Source organism: Anopheles merus, chromosome X (assembly GCF_017562075.2).
Source record: "Anopheles merus strain MAF chromosome X, AmerM5.1, whole genome shotgun sequence".
In the NCBI taxonomy this organism is placed as follows: domain Eukaryota; kingdom Metazoa; phylum Arthropoda; class Insecta; order Diptera; family Culicidae; genus Anopheles; species Anopheles merus.
The window spans coordinates 8,612,157-8,618,874 of NC_054081.1; positions in this window are offsets into that span (position 1 = coordinate 8,612,157).

Sequence of the window (6,718 nt, forward strand, 5' to 3'; positions counted from 1 at the left end):
GTTGTAACATGCCATCTTTTAAGCAAACCAATGAAGCTATGGAGCTTTTGTTTTGTTTTTTTTTTATATGGATATTCGATTTTCCAGTCGTTTAAACTTAATCAGCTTAATCTTAAGCGCTTGGGAATACTCCATCTATGGAGCAAACAAGTGAAGAATCCACGCAGATCAGTTCAGCTCAGTGATATAAAACTGCTTCATTCATTTTCTTTCTCTGTACCCTCTGTCCACAGTACGATGTTCTGGCGAAGGATAACGGTGAGCGGGGATTGCGGGTGTAAAATTCCATATATTTTCAAAAAAACGCACGCACGCCCGCAAGAGCGATTACCGCTGCCTGAACGTGCGCATCATGTTTTGGAAAATCGGTATGAATACACAGATAAATCGGCATTTCTGGTCACTCTGGTGCTGCCTTCGCGCTGTTCGCGGCCGACCAGAACTGCACCCGGGCAAGGTAAACGCGTAAACACGAAGCGGCACAGCATAAAATTCCATTTCATAACAACATCGCCAACATATGGGCAAACCTCGGCTCGCCCTCGTCACTGGCTTTCATGTTGCGCATGAAACAAGCGGCAAAGTGAGTGAGAGAGACCCTGCCCGTCCTGCCTGTGCCTGTGCTGCCGTTTGCCGTTTGCTAGATTTCGGGGGTAAGTTTTTGGTGTGTGCAAGCGCGTGTTCGTTGCCTGTGTGTGTGGGTGTGATTGTGTGTGTGTGTGTACGTGCCAAGCGGAGTGTCAACAACACGCAAAGCTCAGAAGGTATGGAATTGTTCGTACATTTTATAAAAAAAACCATCCCCAAATCTGGGATCTCCAGGAAGTGGCGCTATGTGTCCCTAGTGGATACCTTATTGATACGAGTGTTAATGTGTGCGTGCGTGACTGTGTGTGTGAGTGTGTGCATGGAACGGGATCAATTAATGCTGATGCTGGCGGGTTGCTTCCAGTATCTTCGATCGCTTTCCATGATCCCACCACCCCGAAAGCCCCCGATTTACGATCCCCGCGGTGCGAATGTGTGTGTGTGCATGAGTATTTCGTCAAACTACAATCAACGCCGACCGTCGTGGGCCAATTGCTTAAAGTAACACTTACCTTTTATTGCCCTTTTCCTTATATACACATTCACACACACACCTTCACCATTTTTTTCTGTTTTATCGTCTTCTCCTTCTCCACCTTCGCCAAGGGGCCAACGGTTGGGCGATCCTTGAATTTCACAACCGCTGGGAACGATCGTCATCCTTCGGCTTTTTATGGTTCGATTTGCTCTGGACGTTTCGGACGCTTTAGCAGAACCTTGGATGGTATTAATTTTCTTAATTACAAGGCTTTTACATCATTTTGTGCTTGTGCGTGTGTCTTTCAATTGCCAGAAGCCGTTAAACATTTTACTGCCCTGCAGATCTGCACACTTTCATCGTTAAGCTTTCGAGAGTTTTCCTTTCCAGCAGAGACGCTGGCAGACGAACAAGAAAGTGTTGTCTGACTATTGTTATTTTTTTGGTTTCTTGATTTACCTTTTAGCATTTTTTTAGTTTTCCAATTCCCATTAAAATGCTGCATACAATATGTATTTTAATTTACTACATGGTTTTCATCCCTTGGAGATTAGTTCAGACTGCATTCTGAAGAATAGAAATACTTTTCATTACCATAAAACCATAAAAAACGGAAACGCAAATTAAAGAAAAGTAGGAGAATACCAACGCAGCAAAACACAGGTGGATGAAGGATGAAAGTGACAGCGTTCAGTTGCGCCTCTACAATAGCGCGCCGTCTGCATGGATGGTGTTGCGCTTTAAATTCACCCAATTCTTGTACATTCACGGCCGCCACCGCACGACGTCAGGGATCGGGTTTTTGTAGCCAAGCTCCTCACTAGGTTAGGTTTTGGGAATTTTTGCACCCCACCGGTACTTTCCGTTTTCGCACTAGACCGCAACATGCATGAGCTTGCAAAAGTGGTCGTTGTTGCTGCGTGTGGTGTAATTACCACGAGAGATAGGCTAGGCCGACCATGGGGCCGAGCCTTCGAAACCACGGGGACGACAACGCCGATGACGACCTCGAAGTGCAATTGTGTCAATGCTGTTTCGATGGTATTGTCTGAGCCGATGAGTCACCAAGAAAGAGTCCAGGGAAATCCTCTGAGAGCAGCGTAGAGAGAAAAGGAGAAGATTATTTGGATCAACGTGCGGCATTGGTACAGCTTGGCTGCCTCTCAATGATGATTCTTATCTCAATGGACCTTGCCCTGCCAAGATGCTTGAAATCGCTGTGCTATTTTACTGCAGATATTGATGACTAGTGAAGATATCGGGTATTCAGGAAAGTAGTCTTGGTAATTCCTTTCAAAAAGGATTTTAGAAACAATTTGAAGATTATCTGGGTAATGCGAGGCATTTTGACCTTCCACTTGGAACTACTACGTGGTCATTCTTATCTATAATTCTTTCTTAGCCGAGATTTTCGTTATCTCTCGGATGTTAGAGACAGAGATGCCACTAGTCATTGCATGCATGCTGCCTGATAACTAATGAAGTATGTAGTGTCGGGTATTGGAATACCCCTAGCTGTCTGGTTTCTGATTGTTTAGCCAATGTAAAGCATTGAACTTCTTGGAGAGCTATTCTTATCATCCTACACCTCTTCCGGAATTATCGTTATCGCTGGCTGGGCGGGAGACGCCGTCTTTGGTCGCCCGATTCAAGATGGCATGTTTGGAAAGGTCCCAACCCAAACCCAACCGCCAGCACTCTTCCTGCACGCCAAAGGAAACATGCCCAACAGGTTTTAATGAGCAAACGAGCGCCCTTACCCCACGCAAGGCACGATGGCGACTCATTGATGAACTTTTTTAGGCCAACCGGTCATGTTCTATACGGTGCGCGCAACCAGATACTACTGTTGCGGCACTGTTTTGCGAGGAACGGCGATTAACGGCTATTACATCAGCTGCTGCTGCCCTGTAAGTGGTGCGGCGATTTCTATCGAGAACTGCAAGCAAGCGATCTCCCCTCCCTCTTTCCTGGTGGTTTTGGTATGTTGCGATCTTGCGCGATCGCTCGGGAGACACGTTTGGAGACAAGTCGCCCATGCTCCCTCGCTCTATCTTCTTATTTTTTTACTCTCACTGACATAGCTCCCCTCCCGCCAGCAGCACAGCGGAGCACTTCTTGCATCATCTTGCAGCTCTGGCCGGGTGTCTATTGCCAGCTGCCCTCCGCTTCTTTGCCCTCACCATTCACCCGGTCTATTAGATTATGAAAGTGAAAGCAGCAGCAGCAGTAGCGGTGGTAGTTGCGAATACCGGCGAGAGAATATCGGATACTGGGGCAATTCCGGGCCAAAGCTGCTGGCCAAATAGATCTCTCCACGCACACACACATCTCCCATGATGCGCCTCGCGTGCTTCGATCGTACTAAAACAGTTTAGCCTTGCTGCTGGGCGCCTTGCCGCGCCGGTGCGTGTCGGGGGTGGAGGGCACCGAAGCGAAAAGGCGAACGAAACGAGCCGCCCCGGTCAAATCGCGGGCTAACCTCGAACGCGCTGGTGCAATACTGCAACCTCGCGGACCTTGCAACAGCGTACGGTGTCTTATCGTGCCTCTCTGAAAGGGGTTTTCAGGGGGGCCGGATATGGAGAAACCGCTAAGGGGGGGCCTCCTTTGGCGTGCGCGCGCAGTTTTATTGGAGACAAATTCCGGACTCCGTGGTGTTGATTTTTATTTGCCTTTGTCGCAATATTGCACTTACCGTGCACTTCTATGGGCAACCTGAAGCAGCACCAGCAGGTAGTGTTTGCGCAGTGTCATTTCCCGTCAGTGCAAAAATTGGCCAGTCATTGCGGTGCACGTGCAGTGTGCGCCATGGGAGCGTCAAGTAGGTTTGGGATTAGTGGTGTACACTAACGACTCCGATCCGACACCGGCTATTGTTAGTCCGGATCCGACATCGGCAAAATCGGAACCACTAGCTCCGCCCGAAGTTGAAGTCGCCCGAAGTCGTTCGAAGTCATCCAGTGTCGTCCGGGGTCGGATTCATTTGGACTCGTCCGGAGTCGGCATGAGTCGGCCAGGGTCATCCAGAGTCATCCAGAGTAGTCCAGAGTCGTCCAGAGTGGGGCGGTCTTCGGAAGACTCCGACTCTGGGACACACCGGACGATTCAGGATGACTTCGAGCGACTTCGGACGAGTTCGGACGAATCAGGACGAATCCGGATGACTCTGACTCTGGACGACGCTGCACGACTCTGGATGACTCCGGACGACTCCTAACGATTCTGGACGACTCTGACAACGGATGACTGCAGATAACTCCGGACGACTTAAGATGACTTCGGACGACTCCAAGCGACACAAAATGACTTCGGACAAATATGGATGACTTGGGACAATTCCGGATGTCTCCGACTCCGGACGATTCCGGATGTCTCCGGATGACTTCGGTTGACTCCGGATGACTCAGGATGACTCAGGACGACACTGGACGACTCCAAGTGACTCAGGATGACTCCGGACGACTCCGGACGACTCCGGACGACTCCGGACGACTCCGGACAACACTGGACGACCCCGGATGACTCCAGATGACTCCAGACGACTCCGGATGACTCCAGATGACTCCAGATGAGTCTGGACGACTCCGGATATCTCCGGACTCCAGATGACTCTGAATGACTCCGAACTCCAGATGACTCCAGACGACTGCGGGCGACTCCAAATAACTCCGGACAACTCTGGATGACTCCGGACGACTCCAAGCGACTAATAAGGACTTCGGGCAACTCCGCACGGACTTACCTTTCGGAGTTGGTTCCGAAATCTTCGGAGTCGGATCGGAGTCGTCTCCGGAATTTTGCCAACTTTACCCATCACTAGCTCCGATGGAAAAAGCGCTACTGTCAGCCATGTTTATGAACCGGCCGGCGATAAGAGATCCGGTTCCGCATTAAACTTCAAAACATGCTCCACTGCCCAAGTTGTGTCGTGCGGGTGGTAATGGCGCACGAGCAAATTTGCTACATTGACGTACGCAGTCCAACCGAACATAAAAAGCAGCTAATGTTTGATGGATCAGATTCGACGCAAAGGATGCTCTCTTGATTCTCACCATAAAAAAAAACCCAGAGGAGATCCTCTAATGCTGCAGACTTTTTTATAAAAAGAAGAAACAAAGTAATATCCAACCCAACACATTTACGTCACCAGCTTGGGGAGCAACGCTTTCGGGGGAGGTGGCTTGCAAAACTTGCTGCCCCGAGCGTCAAACTCCAAAGGGAATACGGTTTGCTGCCACTGCGGTCCAGTATGATGGTGCGTGACGTAACCTTTACGCCGCTGATCGCCGTCCGCGTCCCCGAAGTGTGGGGGAAACTCTCTTGCGAAAGCTGAACCGGGCCGCGATCCAGCACCAGCCAGCCGCCTAATCACGCACAGCCGAGAGGGACGATTTTCCTGCTGCGTGCTTGGCGGTTGGCGTGAAGTGTTCAGCCCTTCCAGCCGTCCCGTTGGTGTGCGGACGCGAAGCATGCTAATCAGGGTTAGCTTTTTGGTTTTACGGGTTCTCTGAAGAGACCGCACAACCGGGGTCGGCCGGGTTGAGCAAATTGAAAATTCTCGAATGCTAATCAATTGGACAATCGAACGCGGCTCGGCCCGGTATGTTTCGCTTGGATTTGTACAGGCCTTTCCCCACCCCCTCCTGCTCCACTGTAGCACCCCTCCATCCTTAGCAGCTCCATTTCCTACGGTGTAGTCCACTCTTTCGGCAGTGTTGTAGCGGTCTGCATATGCAATCGGCTGACTTGTTCTGCAAGCCAAGCTTCTCTTCCCTTCCCTCCTTCCCCCCTTTGCTCTAGTAGTGTGCTGCAGTGCAATAAAATGCACCTCCGTTTCGCGCGCGCTGACCTCGACCATTTCCGTACGGCAGCGGCAGTGTTTCCATGGGCTAGATGAGCCGCCGCTGCTGGTGCCCGCTACCGCATCAGCTGTTGGTGGGCTGGTTTAGGGTTAGCTGGGCTGGTTTTTTTTGTCTGTTCGTTTGTTTATCTATGCCTTCTGGTAGGTTCGGTTCCGCGGGTTCCGCGTGCAATCGATTGCAATCCGTGTGCTTTGATGCGCGTAACATGTTGCGTTCGGCACGCATCTTCGAGAAGTCGGCACGGACGGCCACTTGCCTGATTGACCTCGGCCTTCAGCAACACGTGGCCCATTGTCATGGCCATTTGCAAAAGTGTCACGAGCCGGACGACGGGCGTGTTGAAATTGTTGAAATGTTTGTTTTTTTCGGGGGTTCGTCGTTTAACACCATTAGCGTACAGCAAAAAAGGCTACGATTCGCAGGCGTAAGAGACGCTTAACGATGCCATCGCAATCTCAGAAAGAGGTTTAAACGATTTGTGTTTAAATACAAAACCAAAAACAAAAAACCCGAAGAAGTAAACATGTCACCATGGTGCGAGGACCCGCGGCGGCGCTGCATTCGTAAATGATCTTTCGTTTTATTGCGTAGGCACAACTACACTCTCGAAGGTACTACGCACGTCATCAAAGCCAGCGTCCAGTAGGGTAGTGGAGGGATTTACCGACCCGACACCACAGCCGACTGTCAAGGAGTTTACTGCCAGGGACGTTGTCGAGATGTTGGTCAGCCACTTCGGGGAAGCCACTCTAGGACGCGTGCGTCGCTAACGCTGGGGGGGAATGAT